This window comes from Gadus morhua, chromosome 4, assembly GCF_902167405.1.
Source record: "Gadus morhua chromosome 4, gadMor3.0, whole genome shotgun sequence".
Taxonomy (NCBI): domain Eukaryota; kingdom Metazoa; phylum Chordata; class Actinopteri; order Gadiformes; family Gadidae; genus Gadus; species Gadus morhua.
This window is the reverse complement of record NC_044051.1, coordinates 42,230,409-42,254,857: the sequence shown is the minus strand read 5'-3', so window position 1 is coordinate 42,254,857 and position 24,449 is coordinate 42,230,409. Positions and strand designations below refer to the sequence as shown.

At 44.0% G+C, this 24,449-nt stretch overlaps 1 protein-coding gene across 1 annotated transcript in view; it reads right to left on the bottom strand.

Annotated features, from left to right (window-relative positions):
- The window catches only part of LOC115542969 (NLR family CARD domain-containing protein 3-like), a 397,473-nt gene extending 382,190 nt beyond the window's left edge, over positions 1-15,283 (bottom strand). The window contains exons 1-4 of the mRNA XM_030355491.1: positions 15,245-15,283; positions 14,925-15,053; positions 14,740-14,853; positions 14,087-14,197 (exon numbers count right to left, since the gene is read on the bottom strand). The gene's annotated coding sequence lies outside the window, so the exon portion shown is untranslated. The remainder of the gene's footprint in view (positions 1-14,086; positions 14,198-14,739; positions 14,854-14,924; positions 15,054-15,244) is intronic.
- Positions 15,284-24,449: the final 9,166 nt, after the last annotated feature.

Sequence of the window (24,449 nt, the reverse complement as noted above, 5' to 3'; positions counted from 1 at the left end):
GACTCTGAAAACCCGCATGTGGAGATATTTAACAGCTGCCAACTCCAAACGATATGTGGATAAACTACAGGATATGGTCCATGCTTATAACCATTCATATCATAGATCGATAAAAATGACCCCGGCCAGTGTTGATAAAGATAATGAGAAAACAGTGTTTAATACGCTATACAAAACCGCTCAAGAGCCGATGGTGGTGTTTAGATACGATGTTGGTGACACGGTTAGAATTTCAAAAGTCAAAGCTACATTTCGAAAGGGGTATGAGCAGACGTTTACAGATGAATATTTTGTAATATCGCAGCGCATTGCAAGGTGTCCTCCAGTCTATAAGCTGCATGAATATGCAGACGCCCCCGTCCAGGGAACATTTTATGAGAAAGAGCTACAAAAAGTTATAGTGTCTAAAAACAAAGTGTATAAAATAGAAAAGATTATAGATAGAAAAAGGGAGGGGTCTAAGAATCTGGTATATGTCAAATGGCTGGGCTGGCCGGAGGCATTCAATTCATGGATAGCTGAAAAGACACTAGTCGATGCATAAAGAGACATACAAGAGACATACATTCCATTATAACCAGAGTGTACGATGGATAAGGAGGTGTCTGGAGGGTTCTATGTGACTCTAGCGAGTAATGCATCGGCAGGGATCTACCCGCAAAATAAGATATGGAATTTTAGAACTAAATTAGCAAAATCTATACACACCAAGCAGCCCTATGAAGTAGGCCTAATTGAAGCTCAGTACCCATGCAGCTGGCATAGTTTTCCTACCGAGGACGCTACGATGACCGTTCACGATGGTAAAACGGGTCATAGGACATCATGTCTATTAGTTGGTGGGCTTTATGAGAGTATCGGATCGTTATTACTACAAATCAACAAGACTTGGACCAAATACAATCCTGGCAGTAAAGTTATACTACATCATGAAGGTATTAGAAACCGCATTTATGTAGAAGGAGACGATCACCTATCTATCGTCTTTAGAGGAAAACTGGCTGCTATGCTGGGTTTCGATACAGGTGTCAAGCTACAGGCCCATAAATCGTATGCAGCATATGCCCCCCATCCCACCGATATTCACGGCGGGTGTTACAACATGTTCATATATAGCGACATTGTCGACCATCAGCTGGTCGGAGATAGTTATGTCCCCCTGCTAAGGAGTATTAATATAACCGACACCAGCAGGAGACACTGCATTCACATGTTCGACAAGCCGCATTACGTACACGTAGCCCGAGACCCTCTTGGAGATATTGAAATCGATCTAAAGTCTGACCAGAATACAAATATAAAATTCACATACGGCAAAGTGATACTCAAGCTGCATTTTAGACCTGTAAAACAGTAGAATCCGTAGTACCGTCTATAGGGATGAGGGGGTATAGACCGCCTTACGACGAGAACAAATATGTTCAGTATTATTTAAACCAAGCAGGGAGTGGGCTACCTGGCTATGAGGGTAGCAGCACACAATATGGAGCCGGCATCGGAGGGATGTTCCGTAGCCTCTTTAGAATGGCTATTCCGTTATTTAGGCGAGGGGTTAGTATAGCAAAGCCTCATCTGAAGACTGCTGCTAAACATATTATAGGCGACGTTATGACCAACATAGCCCATGCTGCATCTACGCCCAAACAGCAGGGGGCAGGCATGAGGGTATATGCCCGAAGAGCAACAAAGTATCCGCCTATAGGATGTGGGCGTACCCGTGCACCGGCACGACGTCGTAAACAGAATAAAAGATTGGCATCTATCAAAAAGAGACCCAAACCTAAAAGGAGCAGGAAGGTGGCATCCCGTCGTATTAGAGGGGCAGCTAACGATATATTCATCTAGTATAGCAGGAGGGTTGAATAACAATGGCGTTGCTACATAACATGTCAGACGAATGCATTAAGAGCGAGCTGGATCTCTTCTCCCTGCCGATGACGCAGACATCGATAGAAAAAAGTACATATATTGAAATACCCCCGCTATCGGCGCTAACAGATGGTGGACCCATAGAGTTCTTTGTGTCGGCCAGTAGCGAAGACTATATTGATCTGAACAATACGTATTTACACCTACGGGTCAAGATTACTAACCCTGACGGAACAGACTTGGCGCCGGCGGCACCCGTTGGACTGATTAACTATCCAGAATGCACGTTATTCTCCCAAGTAGATATTACTCTGGGTGATAGGCTTATCACCCAGTCGTCAAACACCTATCCGTACAGAGGCATAATAGAATGCCTGCTAAACTATGGAAACGGAACATTAGACACCCAATTTGGTTGTGGTCTATTCCAGAAAGACACACATGGACATATGGACGAGATTCTTCCTGGAGGTCTCAATCTAGGCTTAACGACTAGGAGTGAATATACAGGGCGAAGTCGTATAGTGGAGCTGATATCCCCTATACACGTCGATATGTTTTTTCAGGAGAAACTGTTGATTAACGGAGTTGATCTCCGCATGAGATTCATTAGAGCAAAAAATGATTTCTGTCTCATGTCCGATGGGGGTGTGGAATACCGTGTCTCTATAGTGTCTGCAAATGTTTTCATTAAAAAGGTATCGGTAGCACCAGGCGTCAAGCTGGCACATGCCCGTGCGTTAAACCAGGCTAACGTTAAATACCCTGTTGATAGGGTATGTCTAAAGAATGTATCCATCGCTGCGGGCAGCCGTATATGTACACAGGATAATCTATTTCTAGGACAAATACCCAAGATGGTTATTATAGGTTTTGTGAATAACGAAGCATTCACAGGGAGCTATGCCAGGAATCCTTTCAGATTCCAGCATTTCGGCATTGAGTTCTTATCCCTATATTGCGACGGTCAGGCATATCCCTCTAAACCCTTTCAGCCTGACTTTAGAAATGGCCTATATACTCGAGAATATTTCCAGCTCATTCAGGCTACAGGTCGTCAGCTCAAAGATAGAGAAATAGCTATTAATCATAAGGAATTCGGGGACGGGTATGCATTATTTTGTTTCAACCTTGAGGCAGATGAGGGCTGTGGACAACATGTATCGCTAGTCAGAACAGGGAATGTGAGGCTAGAGGCACGATTCAGAGCAGCATTGGCTACAACGGTCAATTTGATATGTTATGCAGTTTATGATTCTGTTATAGAAATATCAAATAGACGACAGGTGCTGTTGGACTATTGCTGAAAAAGGCGGTGCGACATGAATACTATAGAGCTGACAGCCGTGTGTCAGAAAATGGCACACAAGGCATATTTTCTCGGCGCGTTACCGTGTAATCACCTACCCCGGGAAATTCATCAGAGGCCTGCTATGATGGTGGTCAACACCGAACCTTCACATATGGCCGGTGCGCATTGGCTAGCCATCTATATTACTGATGAGAGACGGGGTTACTTTTTCGACTCCTACGGCAACCCACCCTCATACTCTGAGTTTCCTGAGACCATACAGCGTTTTCTCGATCAGCACTGTATAGATGTTGATCATTCTACACAACAGGTCCAGGATCCGTCAAGTACAGCATGTGGGCATCATTGTGTTTTTTTCTTGTTTAATATGCAAAAAGGGGTATCCTATCAAAAGTTTTTGAAAATGTATGGGGATAATTTACCCCGTAATGATGAAAAGGTTTATGACTTTGTTAACCGTGTACAACCTAATGTCTGTAATGAGCATGATATGATGTGTGTGCAGTCATGTGTATGCGGATGTAACATGTAGCATGTGTTGTTGTTGTTATGATTGTTTTCTGTATTGATAATAAAAGTACAATAATTTGATTACATTTTAGTAGTACTGTTTTTCTTTTATTTTTACGGATAAAACATACATTTAGATACATAATTTAAAATGGCAACCACTCAGCCACATGCATTCCAGGGGAAGTAATAGATGACAAGGGCTGCTTGCGTTTCCTCCTTTTATCGGATGAGCCAGGGGCGGAGGCCATCGCATTGGCGTCCGTAGTGCCGGGGCCATGCTTATACATGTCTACAGTTTGCCTGAGTTGTTTATTAGGGATAGCCGATAGGGGTATATTATTACTGGCTAAAGATTTCAGAAATACATTCCATCCCTGTGGTCTGACAGATTCGACAACATTGTAAGGGGCGGTAACATTCTTTAACAAATCAAACATATGGGACCCCTTAATAGTTTCGCCATGTAATATGATCTCCCCCTTGTCCGTCCATGAAACATTTTTAGATTTCTTTAAAGAGTCCAGGATATGTCGGGTATTGCTCTTGCTTCTGACGGGTATATGTTTCATTATATCCTTATAAATATGATCGCCGGTGCCATCATCGTCATCAACACCATGCCGTGCCGACATAGGCGTATGAACTGGGTCCCCCTCAGCAAGTGACAGAGTTAATTCTCCTTGCTCGCGTTGCCCTTGTTTTACCATGGATAGATAACGCTGCAGGACTGCACCGTACCTGGCCGCTTTTTCATATAGGTCTGTATCGGGAGTGTTCAACACCATCGCAATGGCCTTATCCAGCTCATTTTCAGCAGTCTGTCTAACAGAATCCCTGGGTTGGGTATGCTTTAAGGCATCGAGCTGATGTTGAGGAACTAGATACATCTTGTGCGTATGATCCATTATAATCACCCTCCTCTTGAGAACAGGCTTGTAAACAACGGTATGGCCACAGACAGCAGGGGTAGTAGAAATCCACCAGTCTGATTGATTAGTCTTTTCTTTCTAGATATTAGTACATTTTTATTGGCGAGTATTCTGAGGTCCTTCTTTCGTCTACGCAATTTCGTATGCTGGCGTGGAGTCAGAGGTATTTTGCCTTGTAAAATGTTCAAGGCTATTTCACACAGCGAGTTGATAAAGTCGGTGTTGGCTGTCCTGAGGATAACTTTACGCTGGGCCGGAGGCGCGCTATATAGCTGCTTAAGACGCTCACGATTTCTACTTATACGTGAGGACATGGTCTTTTGGGCTAATCACTTTGGCTCTCTGAGTGTATACAACATGCCGGTCTGACAATATATCTGTTCTAAGTCTCATGTTGTCGGGGGTAATGGCTTTAAAGTCTACAAGTAGATAGCCGTAAGGCATGTCGGTAGCATCGTTAAAGGCTTCTAGAAAATATTTTGTCTTGCATGGAAACATCTGTTTGGCTATCAACATAATCTGATATTTGTCACGAGGGTTCTTAAACAAAACCATGTAATTGGTATTTAGACTAATTGTACGGCTGGTTTTACCCTGCATAAATAAATTCTGAACCAGATACATACAGCTGAGATTACGATGGTGTACATATTTGGTAAAAACGTACTGAACCTCTATATTATTGCATGCATCGTTCATCAAGTCGTCAATAATGAGCAGATTTCTAGTATGGACTGGTAAGATTGCATCATCACATAGAGATTTGGGGATCCCTTCTACAAAGTGAATGTTCCTTATTTTAAGCAAATCATCATATATGGGCTGCCAGCATGAATAAACATATACTATATTTTCAATCTTTTCTGAGAATAACCGATCCATATTTTCAATGACTGTTTTGACAAAGTAGGTTTTGCCGCTGTTTGAAGGTCCCGATACTACCATGCTGAACGGGTGTTGAAGTCTAGGGTCGAACGTAGTGTGTACAGCAGCCATCTCTGCGGTCTGTGTGCACCCCCTCTGATGGACGGATGTATTGTGACCATAGAACCGTGAAACATTTGACAGTTAACATTCTTTATTAACACCAACATGATTATTAGCACAGTCATTCATCATTAATACATGATGCATAAAAGAGTATATACAGATACAATATGAATACCCCCCAAAATACAGAAATGATTAAAATACAAAAGATGAAAGAAGAGAACATGGATCATTTGAAAACAATAAAAAACAAAATAGCTAATAGCATGAACATGAAACAATTCTTAACACAATATGCATACCCCCTCAAAAAATATAAAATGAATAAAAACATGGATCATTTGAAAACTACATGTAAAAAAGAAGAAGAAAAAAAAACATGGATCATGTGAAAAAGAGAAAAACAATAAACAAAATAGTTAATAACCGTAAGGAAGCGTGGTGTAGTCGGGGAAGACCCTGCGTTTGTTGTAAACCACCCTAAGCCGTTTAACTACAGTAGCATTTTTAAGCAGAAACCTAGTCTTATCTCGCTGGATGGTATCTACGGTGGTGGTGATGTCGAGGGTTTGAGGCCGATGGTTGACAAAATCATCCAATAGACATTTCAGGGTCTGCTGGGTGACCACTTCAGCATTTGCTGCATTTAAAGTCACCCCTTTGCTTTTGACGACAGACTTGTGGTCACGGGTGTGGTATGCATAGCTTTTAGGACCTGTTGAGACATATTCGCTAATGTAATCCTCCTGTTCGGTACCATACAGATCACCATCATTTAGCTCGTCGGTCAAGTCGCCCAGATAAGGGCCTAAAGGGGGTACCCAATCACCCTCCTTAGAAACAAAAATGATGCTGTCTGTGTCACAATAGAGGACACGTTCCTGTAGTTTGTCTAGAAGATCGTAGAGCATGAGCCTGGCATGGGTGGTCACAGCCCCCACAATCACGTTGACATCCCGCGCCCTCGCGAGACGTGCATCTACATGTTTCCATTGTACAAGGGCTACTTCATCAGAGATAAAGCAAAAGTGACTAATGTGATAGCTATCGCTAAACATGAGCTGAGTGAACCTTTCAGGGTCAGAAATTAGCTCACACGTGGGTAGGTCTGGGCGTAGTGAAAAGCGACCCCACAGACTGTTTAGAATCAACTTGTTGCAATTACGCATGGCCTTGTTCACACATATGTTGTTGTGATCCAACTGTATACCCTCCTTTGCCAGATAGTTTTGCACATACGCTCGCTGTTTCTCCGCAGTGTCCACTGTGCTGGGGTATCCTGAAGCCTCCTGTTTACGCTTGAGAAACGTTTTGACATACCCTTTAAACAGAGTCTCTGACCGTTTGGGGTAGTGCCACACCTCATGCATTTGGATTAACACGTAACCCATTTCGACCGCTTTTTGTAGCTCAAAAGTCACCCAGGTGCCTGTCCGAGCCCGTTCATCGTTGCTGTGATGACACGCGTCTGTCTGATTGAGCTCAGTGGCACATGTACCACAGAGGGGGAACATCAGCTTTCCATGACACCTGTAGGGGAGCACAGGATGGTAAAGACCTCTGGGGGGCAACACGGTGCATTTGATGATGCCGAAATACCCATCCAAAGGACCAAAATTCCTGAAAATGATCTGGGGGTGCTCTACAGGATAAGGACAGCGTGCCTGTACTGTGGGGTAGAGAGAGGTAAAGTCATAGTAGCGTATTTTCTCACCGGGCACGGCCTTGTGATACATTTTGATGGCGTTGGTGCGACCCCCATAGAGAGAGTCGCGAGGATCAATCCTAGGTTGTATTTTCAGAGTAGCCAAGAATGCCTGCACTGCAGCATTGGTCTTTTTCAGACGGTGCCACTCACACTCCCACATGACCACAACTCTTAAACCATGATCTCTTTTGAGAGCCTCGACTTTGAGGTGAAACTGCACCCACAATTCGCCATAGGTCTTCCTGAGGACAGGGTTCTGGTGGCCAGCGTTGTAGCACTGTTCACACCCATGATAAAAGCATCCTGCAAATTCATAGGCTGTGTTTATAGACGGTGCATGTCCGTCTAGGAAGAATGGTCCATATTTAGCCTCTCCATGGTTGAGAGCATGCCGAATCTCCATGTTATTGGAGTGGGATAGATATTCAAGCCACTGGATGGATGCGCATGAGAACGACTTTTGCTTTTTCTGATAGACACCCTCGTAGGTCAGTGCCAGGACGTTTTTCTTCAAGAACGACTTTTTGAAGGTGGCCATGCACGCCGAAGCCAGAGTGGCATAGGACAAGGGGTCTATAGCGGCACACTCTATGAAATTTTCCCTGTAGATCCTACACGCCTTGTATAGGATCCTCACGTCGTTGACACAGTAGAGACGCAGCTGTTTCTGAAAGTCAAATTTTTTGTGTCGTACAGATCTGTACCAAATAGCGAAATCTGTCTTTTGATCGCTAGTCATGGAATCATATCCATAATATGAGATCTCAGGGTAGGCACCGACATAAGACTCGTTGGCCCGTGTGTTGAATTTATGCGGAAAATTACCTTTTGCCATATCGTCAAAATCCAACGCCGCCGGTGCATTAGCCAATCGCATGGGCAAGAAGCTAAATGAGTCGACCCATCTCTGATGGTAGGCGTCATCACGCATCAAAATGACTCTGCTACCCTTCATGACTAAAACGGGTTTAATACCCTGCTTGGTCATGTAGTCCAGGACGATATAGTTATCAAAGCCCGACGCGTTGTGTGCCACAAATGTATACAACGTATACTCCCCTGTCCTGTAGCGTTTCACAAACTCTCTTACACAATCTAGACCGGTAGCATACCATTCTATGCCTTCAGACGTAATAGCCGCCACACAGTTTGCTTCGTGACGACCATCATGCACGCGCGTTTCGAAATCATAGTATATGTATTTATTAGGCGGAGCGTCGTCATCAGAGTCATCCGATGGACCCCCCCTGCGTTTCTTTTTCTTTTTCTTTTTGTATGGCTGGATATAGCAATCATGTACTCCATCATCGGGCCTCGGCTCCCCACAGTTACGACACTTTGCCTCGCTGCATACGTGACCATTATCGTCACCTTCCTCATCCTCCTCCTCCTCCTCCTCCTCCTCCTCATCCCCCTCCCCCACCCCCTTCTTCTTCTTCTTCTTCTTCGATATGATATACTGTCTACAACAACGATCGCAGTATTTGAGCTTTTCACAAGGTATCATGTCATGTTTGGCAGAATGCTTCTTGTGTGTGTTGTAGCAGACCAGCGAGCGGCATATACGACTACAGTCCTTGCACTTTATCGTGCGACCTGATAGTCTATCGCACACTGTCAGACACACATTGCAATGGATCGGGCATTTGTGTAATAGAATTCCCTCATGGGCCTTGTAGCAATATTCACACACATATCCCGTACCAAAGAATGCCGTTCTGTTCTCTATGCAATGATAGTGGCTATCATGGAGGTATAGCCATACTGTTTTTGGATGTTGGTCCGTATGTGTCTGGAACATCTCCAGCTTCCTGAATGAATCATTATGATGAAATATCAGGATTTTAACATCTAGATGTCTCTCAAATTTGGAAACATCCGAGAAACCCACAGGGTGATCTGGGGCAAACCCCAGATCCCTGTGTAATTTGCGAGCCGCCTCCAAATTAGTCTCTTTGGCCGCTGTGTCGCCCCCGGTTACCCTCTCATGCAGAAAATGTGTCATGCATAGTGAGAAACACAAATTGTCGTGAGTATTACTCGGTGTGTAGAGACTTAGCTTCTTCTTGTGTATGATTTCATCATAGGGAATGTTTTTTAACTTCAAACGTGCCCCACCCCGTTTGTTGTGGACCCCTGTGACCACCAGCTCTAGCACATCATCCGTCAGACCTGTGTCGTTGCTCTGTATGACTTGGCTAATATGCTCCATAAACAAATCCTCATTGTAATCGTCACCCGTTACGAGCACAGCCTGTACATCAGAGGCCAATGAAGGACCTCTCAGCACCACGTTTAAGACACTACCATCGGCTGCACTTTGCGAGCAGCTTGTTATGACATCTGACAGCCTCTCCCTGATCAAATCAGGGACCTCCTGTAAATTTGCAAGGGATATACTTCTCAGGTCAATGGACTGTCTAACCTCAAAGCCGTTAAACCGGGGAAATAATCTGGTATGCAACTCGTCATTATCTTCCCCCGTTACAGCAGGCACCTGTGTACCATCATAAGCAGCACCATCACCAGCACCTCCATCCCCCACACCGCTACCGTCACCACTGCCATCATCGTCAACAACAGCATCGCCATCACCGCCACCACCACCACCCCCCACGCCACCACCACCGCCACCACCACCGACCTGTATATTCGACTCTATAGGGACCCCTGCCACAGCCGGGGGGTCCTGAAAACCCTCGCCAATCCCTTCATCACGTGGCGACCCATGCAATACATCGATCTGTGTGGATATGTATAGACTCTCTTGTGCACTATCCAACCACCCCCCGACAGCGTTAAGTACATCTTGCGTGTTTGCCCCCGCATACACCACACCCCTCGACTCTATAGGGACCCCTGCCACAGCCGGGGGGTCCTGAAAACCCGCGCCAATCCCTTCATCACGTGGCGACCCATGCAATACATCGATCTGTGTGGATATGTATAGACTCTCTTGTGCACTATCCAACCGCCCCCCGACAGCGTTAAGTACATCTCGTGTGTTTGCCCCCGCATACAACACACCCCTTGTGTCTAAATCTCCTGGTGCCTCTAGCCCCACCACATCATCTAGACATGGTTCGTTCGAAACATTTATCTGTGCTGCCTGATATAGAGCATTAGCCATGCTACGACCCCATGCATCAGCTGCAATTAACACCCGTCTAGTTCTATCTACGCCAACACATATTTCCCGCCTGTCTAAACAACCTTCTGCATACATGCTCCCACCCACCACATGGCCTACGCCCGACAAATGAGACGTATCGCCGGTTGCGTCATACCGCATTGTCATCTCTTCAAGTTCTAAATTCATAATGCTACCCCCACTATCAGATCTACGCCGTCTCTTGGGATTACCGTCTATAGATTTGAATTTCCTTTTTCTAGGGTTAATGGCGTTATGCATAGTGTACGGCTATAGTTTTTTTAATGCCGATAGATAGAAAATAAAATAAAATTATATATATATATATATATATATATATATAAAAATTATATTTAAAAAAAAAACGTTAATTAGTCAGATATTAAAAAAAAAAAAGTTTTATTGCATGCAGTTTAAAACAAAAAAAAATACCCTCTCCACGAGATAAAAGAAAAAAAACATTAAAAACAAAAACACAAATCAAATAATAGCATTCACCGTAAGCTTTGCTAGTGTGTCATTCATCACAGACATCTCGGTACACATTGCCCGATAGGCATTGAGGTTGGCTTCGCTAGCAGATTCCATTAACCATAATTTTCGAGCGGTTTTAGAAGCTCTTAACACCTCTTCTGAGCTAATTCTCGCTATGCCCTGCGTGTTGCCACGCACAGCTGCCTCGGCCGCCAAATGCTTACGTTGAAGGACCACAATTGCACGTCCATTACTGGTCTCAGTGTTTGGGGATTCAGCAGTCATACGATCACGCGCATTTTCGAACCTGATAGCGATGAAGGACTGCTTCGTCTGCTCTTCGAGAGCCTGATATCTACTGTCACCACATTTACTCTGACGATCAATGGCTAAGGAGTTTACAGCCACCGTTGCAGTTAACACGGCTAATTTATCAGCAAATTCTTTACGCAATTTAGCATCTCGCAGCACAGCACGGTATTCACCATCAGCAATTGCGGGACCGGCTGGTAGCCGCAGCACCGCTACCTCATGAGCGATGGGACTCACGATACACGGAGAGTCGCAGATAGGGGCTTGAATGGTGTGTAGGGATCCAGATGCAGGACCTGCAGGCTGGTGGTGTTGTACAGGCTCTGCACTGGTGGTAGCCTCTACGGATGTAGCTGGAGAGTCGACCCACAGAGCTGGAGTGAAGTCGCTATGTTCCAGCAGCGATGAATTCCAGGACGCGTCCAGGATGTCGTCAAGACCAGCCCAATCATTGACGGTCAGCCCTGCTGGTGGCGCACACTGGGGATCTCCATGGGCTGTTTGTAATAGAAAAAAAAAGAAAAGAAATCAGTATCAATCCCATCATAATCATTACACTCTATAGAATATACACATGCTTTTTTTCATTGAATTTCCTACCGTGTTGTATAGTCCCATCCGGTTGCACTGTGACGGTGTCTGTAGGCGACTCAGACACATGCACCTCCACTTCCCCGATCACGCAGTGTTTGGCATCAGACCATGCCGCTCCATGTTGAGCAATTTGTGGGTTTATGCCTGCCTGTATAACCTGGGTAAAATTCTCCGGAGTTAAACCATTATGTGTGGCATCCTTGCGAGCCTTTTTATAAGGAATTTGTAGCTGTTCTATGGTCAGTGGTGGGCAGGGTATAGCCACCACTACCCCCGCCGATCTTTTCAAATTCTTCTTGGACAGTCGACTTGGTCCGGGGGTTCGCTGAATGACATTGGCCTCGATAGGTACTAAACGTGGATCAAAAACAAAATACAAGAGTATTCAGGGGTTAGGTTTGGTTGTTTTAGATGTTAAATTAATAGATATTTTATTTTGGTAATACACCTATAGATATATTAATGGCGGACGTATTAACAACTTACCAAAACTACCGCTTGTCAGCACATTAGTCTGGTCTGCTAGAATCGGTCTGTTGAGCCGAATATCCTGCAAACCTGTTACACATTGGGAAAACACAAATTTAATAGTTGTTCTACATGAATATACCATAACTAATAATAATAATGATAGAGAGAGTGTTATGGAACTATATATTACACACTACTATAAAAACAAACAAACATACTTCCACGTGGACCCTGCTGCTGTTTCACGCTCTCACCGCCGGGACCGCGAATCGCTGTGAAGTAATCGCTGCTTCGGTCAGATATAAACAGCTGATTCACATAGACATAGTCATAATATAATCATAATACACTCATATGAATACTTACAGTCAGTCGGCATAGTAGTGCAGGACGGATCGTTGTTGTTGTTGTTTTTTTTCTTCCAGCTGCTACGACGCGTTTACTATCTTAGAATAGTGTGGCTAACGTCAGGGTCGGAGGTCGTACGCTCCCGTATCAAGGGGCCCCGTATATTTATGCCTGATAGCAGCCCCTCTGTAGACATTCACACCTAAGGCCCCGACGTCATAGACGCCTGTCCAATAGGTAATGGACCCACGCACACATAGGTACCAAGCCGTCGCCCCCTTTTTAAACTATGTTTATGACCCGTCATAAAACGTAAACAGGAAGTACCTCTGTGAATCGGGATCCCCCCTCCACCCCCACCCTCCCCAACCGGAAGTGTGTTCAGATAGGAATGGACCCAAACGGCATATAATATCAACTACTACCAGCCACAGTCGGGAGCGAAATCGCTTTTTGACGACGAATACAAACAAGAATACGAACACAAATACAAACACGAATACAAACATGAACACGAACACGAATAAGAATAGCCGATACGAATTATATACAAAGATACACGCTTGAATTTAACCCTTTCGTTTGCATTCACACTGAAACTCGCATACACTTTAGGATAATATCTTTTTTGTTATAATTAGAAGGACAAGAGATCCTATTTTCGTTAGATTTTGTTTGACTAAACTGGATCGTATGTCTGAAATACCCCCTCGCCTGGGCTCGCGCGGCGTCTTGAAAGAAGGTAGGACAAGATGCCGAAACACCTGTCTTCAAAGTAAGAGTCTCTTCTGCCCTTCAAAATAATTGTCTCCTTTGTGACGCAAATCAGCACATATAATAACGAGCTGTAATATTTGCACATAGCCACAAGGAAGCAGGACCAAGCATATAAGCTGTAATATCCGCACATAGTCACAAGGCAGCCGGACCAAGCATATAAACTGTAAGAACCGCACAAAGCCACCAGATGGCAGCACCATCACACATACGAAGAGGTAGGGGTCGGGCGCTCAACACCATAGCCAGTATCTAAGAGGGAGCACGACCCAGAACAGGGGAGACACTCTAGAGGCGGAACGCTCCAGGCAGGGCATCTACATAGATATCATACCGAAACTTTACCAAATAAAGTGAGTTAAAAGTGATCCTGATTCGATGACCTTTTCTAAAACAACACGACACCTCTGTCTTCAAAGTAAGATTCTCTTACCGCCCCACAGTGTGTTGGCCAGTTCCTCCTGGTTCATCTCTGTTTGATGCTGTACAGACTGAGCACTGGTAACCTTTGACCTCTCCTGGTGTCTGTGGAGAACACACACATACACACATAGTTTTCCTGACTTGTAAACATCAGTATCAGCAGAGTCTGATAACAATAAACCGGTCTGTTTTCATCGTCTGTTCGAAACTCCTACCTCTCCTCTCTGGAGGGGCGTCCATCTTTAAGGTCAGGAGGTAGACCCATAGACCCGTCACTCTTCATGGAGACACAGTTGGGTCCAGGGGAGTCTGCTCTCTCCTGCATCCTAATGAGAAACAAGAACCACCTGGAAGTTAGGATTTGTGGATGTCGTTTCATTTGATCATTTATTGCAGGACTACTCAACTACTAACTAATGACTTTTGATTTCAAAAATCTTTCTCAGTTTATTGAAATGAGAGAGATTACAGCTAAATGGTTAATATTGCCAGAACGCCTTATCATCGAATCAAAGTTAAAATTAAAAATTTAACGATGATGTCAATTAAGAACAGGTACTGTAAGCGAAGGAGGGAGGATTGAGAGGATTGTGAGGAACGACCCTGTGTATTGATGTTATAGTTTATGCATTTTGAAAGTTCCAATATATCTGAAATCTGCAAACATTTGTTGATTTGCTTTTTTTATCAACAGTATTTAATTGTACTTTTACTTTTAATACTTAAGTACATATAATATCACACACACACACACACACACACACACACACACACACACACACACACACACACTCACACTCACACTCACACTCTCACACACACACACACACACACACACACAGTATGTGTTTCTGTTTGAAACTCCTACCTCTCCTCTCTAGAGGGTTGTCCATCTTTATGTTCAGGAGGTTGAGGCGTAGATTGGTCCCTCTTCATGGAGACACAGCTGGGTCCAGGAGAGTCTGCTCTCTCCTGCTGGTCTCTTCAAGGGAAACAAAGGTTTTTGGATGTAGGATAGACACTGTATTTCTATAATTTCTGATAAATCCATACCTTTGTCTATGCATTGGCTTCTCCTTCTTCTTCTTCTTCTTCTTCCTCTTTGTGAACAGGTTACGTATGCTATTCATGCTGCATGCACAGCAGGGTCCAGGGGAGTCTGCTCTCTGCTGCTGCTCTGGGCTTCAACACACACACACACACACACACACACACACACACACACACACACACACACACACACACACACACACACACACACACACACACACACACACACACAGCTGTTACTAAGACTAATGATGGAGTCATGATGTATCACTGCTGAGCTCTGAGATGAACAACAGTCACAGACAGAGAGATCCTCTTCTTACCTCTTAGCTTTCCTCCGGCGGCCATGTTCCCCAGACAGAGTGGTCTTAGAGGTAGGACCCCCCTCCTCTCTCTCCTCATCCATAGTAGACTGGAGACCTGGACACAAACACAACTCCTTGTTTCTACGTCCACTCAGTGTTTATTCTCTGCTTTCATATGAGCTGTGTATTTCCGGTCCCAGGGGGCTGTTGTCTCTGTCTCTTTGGACGAGAGGCAGGGTGGTCTTTCCTTGACGCAGATTCATCGGCCCTCTCATTCTCAAGGAGGGGAAAGATGTGGAGATGCTGCCCAGAAGTGTCTGATACACTCTTTAATAACTATTTATCATTCCACACATAAGGTCTCAAAGGGCTTCAAATGTGTCTGATAAGTTGACCGTGTTCCCCAGACAGATTATTATATATAGCTGTTACTCAGACTAATGATGGAGTCATCACTGCTGAGCTCTGAGATGGACAACAGTCACAGACAGAGAGATCCTCTTCTTACCGCTTAGCTTTTCTCCGGCGGCCATGTTCCCCAGACAGAGCGGTCTTAGAGGTAGGCCCTCCGCCTCTCTCTCCTCATCCATAGTAGACCGGAGACCTGGACACAAACACAACTACATATTGTTTCTACGAGCACTCAGTGTTTATTCTCAGGTTAGCAGATATCATACAGACTGCTCCCTGTGCTGGTTAAACCGCTCTGAAGGCAGGACCATATATGGACTTCCACATATGGTATGACATCACAACCAGGGCCCGGTTTCCCGAAACCTTAGAGCCTTTTTAATGCTACGTTATTCGTAACCTCGACTTCAAGTTCTACCATAACATTTCGCTTGTTTCCCGAAAAAATATTTTCTACGAATCTCTTCCGTACGTCGTTCGTTGGTATGGTTGGTCTGAATCGCTCGTAGAACCTTCTTAGCCCTACCGTAGTGATGGTTCAGCTCCTGAGACTAGACTCCGCTACTGTACAGTAACAATTAGAAATCCCTGTTGCGCCTGAAACTGCCACATTGGCAGTGTTGTGTTTCAGTTCATGAAGAAAATAATTGCTGGAAAGACCAAAGCACAAAACAAAGGATAGAGATGCAGGATAGGCCAAGTTGTTTAGTTGTTCATCCCAAGGTCGCATCCGTAGCCAATTGAGGCCAAATCAAACCGCTGTTTCTATATTTTCTCTACATGTTTTAAGCCAGTGTATGCTATGCTAGTGTGTGCGCCCATGGTCAAAGGTTTAGGCCTACTAGAAGCGTCTCGGCTGTTCTTTATTTGGGCCGTGGGAACAGCAGCCGAGGTCGTCTCCATTCGCCTCTAACAATTTCAAAAACTTGCGACTTCAAAAAATGACTGCAGTTATTTTACAACTAAAAGAGAGAAAAAAAACGGTCTTAATAAGAGGTCTCAATACTTTTTTCAACCAATGCCTCTAGTCTGTCTTTGCCTCTTCACCTGAAAAACACACACCTGGCCTTATAATACCTTGTTGGTGCGCCAAGCCCGCACAGAGACCCCTACAGCAAAAAGCAAAGCTGTCTCGCATAAACAGTATTATATAATATGCAAAATAACACAGACAGAAACACAGAGAACAAGACCCAGTACAAGATGGCGTTTAAACACCTTCACTAACCAAGAAGGCCGTCTTCCTGTCTAAATAATGTAATCATAATACTGCACTACAAATATAACAACTGTACATTCTGTCCTAAGTACCTTAAAAGTCACTCAAGTATACAAGAAGACACAAGAAGAAAAAGTCATTCTTAAAATATGAAGCATGGACAGAGAGTTCTTAGCTCTGTCCACCCTGAGTACAGAGTACTCAGAGTGGACAGAGTACTTAGAGTACAGAATACTCAGAGTACACACACACACACACACACACACACACACACACACACACACACACACACACACACACACACACACACACACACATTCAAATCTTCACTTTTGCCACGTTTAACATCCTACCCTTTAAAAGTCACAAACGGTCTACTCTGCTGCAGTCTGTGATTCATTCAACTCCAGCGGTAGTAAAGTGGACCATTTAGCTTCAAGTGTAAGTGAATCATTTAAATGAGAGTAGGAAACAAAATTATTTGACACAATGGGCCCTATCTTGCATCCATCGCAATTGACTTTCTACACCGACGCATGTATCTTTGCTAGTTTGCACCCGGTGCAAAGCCGATTCTCCCCCGCAACAAACCTGCGCCACTAAACTTGCGCCCTGAGTGGCGTGTCGGCAAAAAGCAGAGGCGTGTTCCAGCATAAATGATACATGGTGCTATTTTACAGACTGATAAAGCAGTTGCGCAACTGACCGACAAATACCTGGTATAAGTGCAATGGCGGATAGCGCAGTTGGTGTTGTTATTTTGATGTACCATGGCAGGTCGGAACTGCAACCTAAGCTTACACACCAGTAGGCTATACACAGGAAAAACATGCAAACGATTTGCCTAATTGAAATATTATGATGATGATGTGGATTGTGGAAAAAAAAAAAATCCAAAGGGGCTGCATGAATGAACGCTATGCCATGTGTTAGAATAATATTAATAACAAATATAGCTGCGAGCAGCAATGTGGGTGTCAAGCATAATGTCAAGCATAATAAACTTATTCCGCCGGACGGACGTAATCGGCCGGGAGGACATAATCGGCCAGGCGGCTACATGACGACCGTCTCGGTAATCGGTATTAACGACGGCTGGTGGGATGAACTAGAGCATTATGCGAGTATGCGTCAATGTTTACCAAATGGAAAAATGACCCCACCCAGAGGTAAGGGTGCGATACAGTTTGCCTGACAGAACAAATGACACAAATACATAGGGGTATTCAGAACAATATCCCTAACAGAGACACAATGTAAACAAGCATCCGCTCATAAGACTGAGCCAAGTTTGGTTTGGATGCATGAAGGCCTTGCAGAGAAATTAGCTCACTTCTTGTTTGACGCCCCCCTGAGGTCAAAGGGTCATCAAATATTTTGGATGTCCACAGAATGATGTCATAAGTCCGTCCATATGGGCAGGTGGGGCGGCGAACTCCCTGCAAGAGCATGCTCCCAAAAAAATAGTTCCTCAGTAAATCATTGCTCCAAGTTTATGTTTGGAGCAATAAATTAACTATAAATTAAGCCTACATTAACTATCTATAGTTTCTGTAGGCTTTCCGAATATTTTTGGTCTGTTGATATCGAGTTGATGGTGGCGATTCTAGTTGAGTTTAACGTGTCATGCAATGTGGGGCAGCGGAGCTCAACGACCGCGTCCCTCCGTATGTTTCTTGCATAACCCTGCAGGCTGCAATAAGAATTGCATTCCGCGCTATAAGCAGAAGCGGATCTTCCATTAGGCAAACCTAGGCAAGTGCCTAGGGCCCCAACCAAATCTGTCTTTATTAGGGGCCCCCAAATCTGACCCCCCCAGCCATTACTTATGTAAAGTAAAAAAAAAAAAAAACATTTCTAGTAGAAAAAAATAACAAAAATATCAACATAACGCCGAACTAATGCCTAAATAATAATTTTCCAGCACAGATGCCCCCCTCCATTGTGCATTGGACTAGTCCAGAATATGATTACGTAGTAACGCGCGCAGCACGAAATAACGTTCTTCAAACCAAAGCAGAGGGATGCGACTCGGTGAAAATGAAGCGGCGGAATTATGATAGTGGTTGTGCTAAACGAAAACAAAAAGCTGAGAAGAAAAGAATTGCAGATACACTGCCGAAATTGACTTCATTTTTTACACCTGCTGCTGCCACAGCAGCCGCTGCTGAACTTGCGACAGGCTCTGCTGTTGGGGTTCTATACTGCTGCTCACCACTTTTCTCTGATGTGAAGATTTTTGAGAAGACGACAACAGTAGGACTTTGTGTTTACAAATGCTTTCTGTCACACACACACACACACACACACACACACACACACACACACACACACACACACACACACACACACACACACACACACACACACACACACACACACACACACACAGCTTTGCCACACACACACACACACACACACACACACACACACACACACACACACACACACACACACACACACACACACACACACACACACACACTGTTTTACTCACATGAAATGGTGAAGGCAACAGGGAAAATGGACATTTGAAGATGGAGAACTTAACCACTTGCACACCTAAACACCCCCCCCCCCCCCCCCCCCCCCCTCTCTCTCTCTCTCTCTCTCTCTCTCTCTCTCTCTCTCTCTCTCTCTCTCTCTCTCTCTCTCTCTCTCTCTCTCTCTCTCTCCTGTCACTCACTCTCTCTCTCTCTCCTGTCACTCACTCACTCACTCACACTGAACCACTGCTTTGCCTGTCTCTCACTCACTCACACAGCCACTGTTATTCCTGTCCACACACAAAATCTTTTCATTGGTCCTGTTTAAATGTAAATGGTGGTTTTCATAGACTCATATCCATTTTGTATTTTAGTTCTGTTAAGTGCAAGATCATTTTGTATCTCTGGCAGAGAATGGAAATTCTTCACTCTCTCTCTCTCTCTCTCTCTCTCTCTCTCTCTCTCTCTCTCTCTCTCTCTCTCTCTCTCTCTCTCTCGTTTGAGTAATAAACATGTAATTTTGGCAAAGGCTGGAGAAATCTGAAACTGATTTTACTGTGGAGAGTTGAGTGGTAGTGCACTATGGGTTTATTGCGATTCTAAGAGTATTGGGATGGTTACTTGTTTTGTGTACGTGTTTCAAAAATGAGGGCCCCATGTCTATATTTTGCCTAGGGCCCCAAAATGGCTAGATCCGCCCCTGGCTATAAGACGCCCATATGGTCGTAAAGTAGTCTGCCCCATGGTCATATTCTAGGACTGTTGTTGTTTAAAATCGAATTACTCCGCCTGTATCTTTCGGCATTGAAGAGTATTTATTTTATTATTTCAGCAGGTATTAAAATTGTATACCTGATTTCATACCTGATTTAAACGGCTGTTATTGAGAAATATCTGATTTCAAAAGTATTGTTATTGAGAGATTGGCACACATCGTCGGGCCAAGTTCCAAATCGGAGGTCTGCTTGATTGATGACTTGTATTTCTACTTTTCATGTATTTGCAATGCACTCGCTAAGCCTGTTGTTAAAATAAAATATGGAAGAAATAACTTCCCCATAAGGGACATCATATGACGAGTGTTGCGGATGGCACTTCAAAAGCGTGCAGTAACTTTAGGCTATTCGTTTATTTTAAATTCTTATTCACAATTAGTTTAGTTAACATGTTTTAATGTTGCTCAAAATATACATGTTAAAAATATATATAAATTGTGGGTGTGGTCATACGCCAGTAGTTTCTGCCCCACCGAAATGAAGGGGCACCGCACGCTACTGCATGAGTCTATGTACCAAGTTTGGCTATGATATGTTCAAGAGATATGCTGAGAACAGGCTTACTTCCTGTTTGACGGCTTTGCCGTCAAGTTTGAATGGCTGTCACGGCCAGACGGTTTTGAATAAGAAAAAGCTGTTTAGCAGATCTGTTCAGCTTGGTCTGAAAATCATATATGGAAGGTTTCATGATGATTGGGTTTGGCTATGAAATGTTAAAGAGTTGGTGAGAACAGGCTTACTTCCTGTTTGGCGGCTTTGCCGTCAAGTTTGATTGGCTGTCACGGCCAAACGGTTTTGAATTAGAAAAAGCTGTTTGGCCGATTTGTTCGGATTGGTCTGAAGATCATATAGGGTAAGGTTCATGGTGATTGGACATCATTTGTGGCCTGTGGATATGTAATATTGATATAAACAACTTTAAACATGGCGGCCAATTTCTGTTGTTGGGAAATATTTTCTTAGCTATATTGGGAGGTCTGACAGTATTGTGGTAGAAATTAATGATTATATTCTATGGTAAACTATAATTATTATTAGGCCTGTATATCTAATGGTAGAAAACATGTAAAGCGTCTTGGATTTTGATCCAGGGCTGGTCACGAAGCCTTGGAGTCTTGCGTCAGAGCAGGGGTTGGGGCACAACCCCCCAGGAGCAGGAAGCTACTGAGACAATGCATGATGACTCCACTTCCTGGGAACTAGACTATCTCGGTGACCATCTGTTTAGAAGAATTTGTGTTTGACTATGTGTGGACACCTAGAAAAACAAGAAACTGCTGAGTACTGTGCTATTGTGTGTTTAAGAAGAGGCAGGAATCTGTTGACGAGCAGTGACTCTATACATCTACTCAGGCTGTTATCGTTGTTGTTTTTCTTCACGATAAAGTCTTTAGTCAATTCTTGCTCCGGACCCCTCGATTTCTTTTACTCTCTCTCTTGAATTAGTCTAAGTGTTTTATATCTCGATTAATCTTCAACAGTATCACCAGACATTGAATATCAGTTTGAAATATACTCATGTGAAGAAAGAGGAGTTAAAACACGTCTTCATTAATTATAGTGCCCCCTAGAGGTCAACCAAATTCATTGAGTGTCCCCATGATGATGTCTTGGGTCAATGGACAAAGTTTGGTTATGATATGTCAAAGGGCTACTGAGATATTGGCTTACCTCCTTTTTGGTGACTCTGCCGTCAAATTTGATTGGCTGTTGCGGCCAAATGGTTTTGTATTGGAAGAATCTTTTCAAATTTTCTATCAAGCAGGGCCAGGAAATCATGTAGCATTTTGAAGGTTTTTGACCTAAACCAAGATGGCGGAAAATCAATCATGGTGCAAAGCAACAAGCAAATGGTGCGTTTAACTCGGCCTTGCCCAGGATTCTAATGATACCTTGTTTGTGAATATCGGATGAATGGGTCAAAAATTATAAACATTCATGCACGTGCAACTTTGACCTGTTGGTGGCGCTAGACCTGATGAGCTAGCAACCTGAAACTTGCTTGATGGGCTAATGGGACTGTCTTGAACCAGTGTGCCAAATTTCCCAACTTTTCACCAAGGCGTTCTATGGGCTGCCATAGACTCCCACTGAAGGATTATAATAATAGGAATTCATATGAAAACAATAGGTTGTCTCGCAGCTTCGCTGCTCGACACCCAATAAAAGCTCGAGCAAAGAAGGCTATATCCCAGCCTTCCAAAACAAAATATCCTTTTAGGGTAAATGATAACGTAGGTTAAATTATTTGTGAAAGAACAGCTGATACAGCGGTAATAAGTTGTACTTAAATCAATGCATCTGCAAACACTGTACAGAAAACACATATTTTCTTGACACCGACATCGTGTAAAAGCCCATAACTTTTAGGATTGATGAGTATTTCATCGTGAGGAAACATTGTTTTACCACGAGTGAGTAAAAGAATGAAGAATTAAGGCGCCCGCGTGTGCATCAATCTGTTTAAACACACGCAAACTAAACACGTAACGCACAATACAGTACATTAACGGGGGGGAAACGGGGGAAAAAAATGCTCCTCTCTCGCCCCACTCATCACAGACACCATCAACTCCTCCCTAAACTGTGGCACCATTCCCCCACCTCTTAGGCTTGCTGCCGTCACCCCCCTCCTTAAAAAACCTGGCCTTGACTCCGACGACCCTAACGACTTCAGACCCATCTCCAACCTCACATTCCTCTCAAAACTACTGGAAAGAGCCGTCGCAACACAACTCAAGCAATACCTCCTCTCCAATAACCTATAAGAAAAATTCCAATCCGGATTCCGAACCCACCACAGTACTGAAACAGCCCTACTTAAAGTCACCAACGACCTCCTACTCTCCTCTGACTCCTGCTCCCTCACCTTTCTCCTCCTCCTCGACCTCAGTGCTGCCTTTGACACCGTCAATCACTCCATCCTCCTCAGCCATCTGCAATCCATTGGCATAACTGACTCCGCCCTCTCCTGGTTCACCTCCTACCTGTCTGAAAGATTCCAATACATCTCCATCAACAGCCACAAATCCCACACCATCCCTGTCTCACACGGAGTCCCCCAAGGCTCAGTGCTTGGCCCCGTCCTCTTCATCCTCTACATGCTCCCACTAGGTCACATCATCCGCCGCCATGGTCTTCAATTTCCCTGTTAGGCCGACAATACCCTACTATACATCACCACCACAGCAATTACTCCTGCCATCCTATCCACTCTCATCAACTGTCTCATGGACATCAAAACCTGGATGGAACTAAACTTCCTCAAACTCAACGGCAATAAAACTGAAGTTATCATCTTTGGCCCGAAAACCATCATCTCCACCTCCCAGAACTTCTCACTTTGCAGATGGTCACTCTGTCACTCCCTTCCCCCCTGGTCAGAAACCTCGGCATCATCATGGACCCCACGCTCTCCTTCAAGTCACACATAAACAGCGTCAGGAAATCATCCTTCTTCCACCTCCGCAACATTGCACGCCTTCGACCCAACCCTTTCATCCTCAGCTGCCGAAACACTAATCCACGCCTTCATCACTTGCAGACTCGACTATTGCAATAGCATTCTGTATGGCCTCCCATCCACTATTCTTCAAAAATTGCAATATGTTGAAAACTCTGCTGCCCGACTGCTTACTAACTCCCCCTCCGGAGACCAGAGAATCCCATCCTGCGTCAACTTCATTGGCTTCCAATAAAACAACGCATACATTTCAAGATTCTCCGCACCACCTTCAAAGCGCTAAACAACTTTGCACCCTCGTACATAACAGATCTCCTCCATCGCCACTCCCCCATCCGCCGCCTACGCTCCACTGATGCCAACCTTCTCACCACCATCACCAAGAACGAGTATCAACCTGCAACATTTGACAAATCATCCTCCGCCATATTCCACTCTCTAACGCTCTCTTAATGTGTTGCCTATTGTTGTGGTGTTGTTTATTTATTAATTTATTTATATTTCCCTTTTGTTTGATTGTCTGCACTGTCTGTATGTATTCCTTCCTATTTGTAAAGCGTCTTTGAGTACTTAGAAAAGCGCTATAAAAAACAGATAATTTATTATTGTTATTATTATTATAATACCGCACTACAAATATAACAACTCTCCATTCTGTCCTAAGCACCCTCAAAGTCACCACAAAACATTTGTGATTTAGAACAAATCCTATGTCAGAGGAAACATCATTCATTAACATAATTAACGTCAACCTGACGCTTGAATCCAAGCTGGAAGGTTCTGGGTTCGATCCCCAATGCCCACAGTCTAAGAAGTAACATTCTACAGACCTGGAATCTTCAAAATTATTCAATAGCAATTTTGACGA